General features: G+C 34.8%; 1 pseudogene; it reads right to left on the bottom strand.

Annotated features, from left to right (window-relative positions):
- Positions 1–217: 217 nt before the first annotated feature.
- Positions 218–806, bottom strand: LOC105509535 (annotated as a pseudogene).
- Between the last annotated feature and the right edge of the window lie 2,470 nt (positions 807–3,276).

Here is a 3,276-nt window from a genome sequence, read left to right as displayed (position 1 = left end):
AAAAAGGAGAACATTGTCTTATGAAGACATGTTTTCTAATGTGTAGGGAAGAATGGGAGCACTTAAGGAAACTTAACGATTTCTTTTTTTTTGTTTTGTTTTGTTTTTAAGAAGATGCTCCAAATCAACAGGTCTTTTATTGAATCATTTAAATATCACAAGTTAGCCTTGGGCATCATCTGACATCTTTTTTCTGTAGCTGGATAACTCTTAGATCTTATTTATCAGCCTGCTGACCAGTTCCTTTTCCAGAGACATAGATACCATCCAAAAATTTCCTGATATCCTTGTTTTTAACTGTTGTGACTTACTGAATCAAAGTCACTGAAATTGAAACAAGCTCAATGTAATTTCCTTCAAGAATTAATTCATCTTTCTGGGCTTGAGATACTGAACAAGCAACACTTGGTCTCATCCAAACCCTGCGAATGTATTTTCACCCAAGAAATTTCGGATTTCATTCAACAAGAGACCCAACCTCCTGGATAACAATGTTGATGGGGAAGTGAGCATACACAGACCTCATCTTGTAACGGAAGCCCAGTGTTAACACCCTTGATCATGTTCTGTACATGACTACAAATAATCCGAATGGTAGCCAGTTCCTTTCCATTACCCCATCATTTGTCAACCCTGGAGCCTCTTTTTTTTCTTTCCAAGAAGACTGAGTTCTACATTGATGTGATTGAAGTCCCTCCACAGGGTTCCTCTGGGGCCCTTCACGATAACTTTGCGTCCCTTCAGAGTAATGTCGACATTTGCTGGAATGTCGACAGTCTGATTGCTGAGAATGGTCTTCATTCTTGCAGTAGATGCAGCAAAGAAAGAAAAGAACAATTTCATTTAGAGCCCAAAATGATGTATATACAACTTTCTCCTGAGATATTCAAATATTAATCACAGGTATTTTAATTGTTCAGATTATTGCAATAATATTTGTTATGGCCTAATATAAGACAGAGTGTTGGTTTTCTTATGTTAATTCTTATGTCTTTCATAGAAAGGCCATGCTATTATGTTAGACTTCAATTCAATATGCATTTGCTGAGCATATGCTAACCATAACCAATAGCACAATGGTCTAAATGCTAGTAAAGAATATATGGAGAAAAAAAGAACAGATGAGTACAGATACAAATAAAGACTAACACCTGGTCTGTGAGACACTTGAGAAATTGAAAGAGCTTTGATCAAAATAGACTTTGCTTAAAACACATGTAAATTAAAACAATAACATGAGCAGACAACCAACCTTTGTGTATTTTTTTCTTTAAGTAATTCCTTTGACACATGAGCAGAGTTAGTAAATTCACTAGGAAGATATTCAATAACAGTGAGAAGTTCATGTCCAGATTTGTTATCCACACTTGTAATATCAGCAAAGTGTTAATAAATCCTGAGATGTAGAAGAGAAAGTAAGTAACAGTGGCAAGAACTGATACTAGGTAAATTCACACTCAGGAGGAAGAAAAGTGGGCCAGAAGTTACAGTGCCCAAAGAGAACATGGATCACCACCTTCCCTTCATTTGAAACCTATGGATATATTAATATAACTCATCCTTGAAATTATAGCATAAGGGAAAGCCGGAACTTAATATTCTATCTAAATTTAGTCCTTCCTTTATTTTACCTTCCCCTCAATTTGCTTATATTCTTTATATATTAAAATTGTTTACACAGTCGTCTCCTCACTAGACTTTAAACTACTTAAAGGTAAGGAAATAGTGTTTCATTGTATATCTTCAGTATCTTGTTCTCTGAAAATCATTGATGTTCAAAAAAAAAAAAAAAAGATAAGATTACACAAATTAAGTGACATAAACTATTAGAAACAGTTTGAAATTTAAAAATTAAATAGTCAAAAAGAATTGAGGAAGAACGGGTAGAATTTCAATAGGAGAATATTCTTTGAGACTGTATAGGAAGTTTAAAGTAAATAGATGATGAAAAAAAAAAATGATGGTATCCCAACACTAACCTTAGATTTTGGTGGTGAAGTGGAAAAGAACAGTTATGTGCTAGCTGGAAAAGGTAGCAGAGATGAGCTGCAAACTTTGGCAAAAAACATGAGGAGAAGGACTAATCACAGCAGAAAAATTATTCCCAGTATTGAAGATACAAACCATAGTGAAAAAAGCATGGCATTACTGGAAAAGGAACACATTTTTCTGCTTAGAAAAAAAAAATCATGTTAATAGTAATGGTGATAATAAACAAAAGCAATAGTAATGTTTCTAACATGTTTAGATATTTTACTAAGTGTTCAGTCACTGTCTAAATGCACATAAATGTCCCAGCAACACAATGTGGTAGATAGTAATATTCACGTTTTGTAGGAGGAAATGAAGCATAGACAAATTACAACACTTGCCCAAGATCATACAAGTGGAAAGTGGCAGATTCATATCTAGAGCCAGGACTTTCAACCACTACATCATTATATTTTACATTTTGCTGTGTCCAGCAGTGTGATAGGAATTTGATATATGTTTTCTGGGAAGGCTTTCCTGATTGTCTGTTGTCAACACGTAATGAGTGCAACATATTTTTACACTCTCTGTTATGTAGTCACAGGAAGACTTGGAATCACATTTCCCAGAATCTTTTGGCAGACGAATTTTGCTTAGATTCTACTATTGAAGGCTTCTTGCACAAGGTTGGACAGTTGAAGAAAAAAGCCATTTTTCTTCTTCCCCAGCAAAGCACAGAGAGAGGATACTGTGCAGTGTTTGTGTATTAAAGAAAGTTTAGTGTATTCACGTATAAAGAAACTGTCGATGTTTCTGCACAAAACCCTTGACAGTAGCTCTAACCATTGGTAGTAATTTTCTGTAGTACGTAAGGCTGTACATGCCAAACCTAAAAGCTAGAGGTTATTTTCCTTGACCCTGCTCTGTCTGGTCTTCTTGTGGTTTGGAAGGAGCTATTAGTTTGTATTTCATCACTTCCTGTTGGAATTTCAAAGGAGTTTCTGTTTCCCAATCCTAATACTGATACTGATTATATATAGTGGTTTAATAGTTAGGGACCAATTTATGACTTTTCTCTAACTCACAAGCCTGCACATCATATATAGACCTGATGTAATACAATTTTACTTTAGAGAATTCAAGCATCAGGATCAACCTTGCACCCATGAAATGAGAGTAGTAGTAACTACCTACTGACATCTTTATAGACTAGTAAAAATTAAATGATAATGTGTGTCACTTACACACAGATAAAGGTAACTTGAACATTCCACTGGGTTAATATAAAGAAGAGTTATCATACTG

The sequence above is a fragment of the Colobus angolensis genome, unplaced genomic scaffold, assembly GCF_000951035.1.
Source record: "Colobus angolensis palliatus isolate OR3802 unplaced genomic scaffold, Cang.pa_1.0 Scaffold177, whole genome shotgun sequence".
Taxonomy (NCBI): Eukaryota; Metazoa; Chordata; class Mammalia; order Primates; family Cercopithecidae; genus Colobus; species Colobus angolensis.
This window is presented reverse-complemented; position numbering and strand designations above follow the sequence as displayed.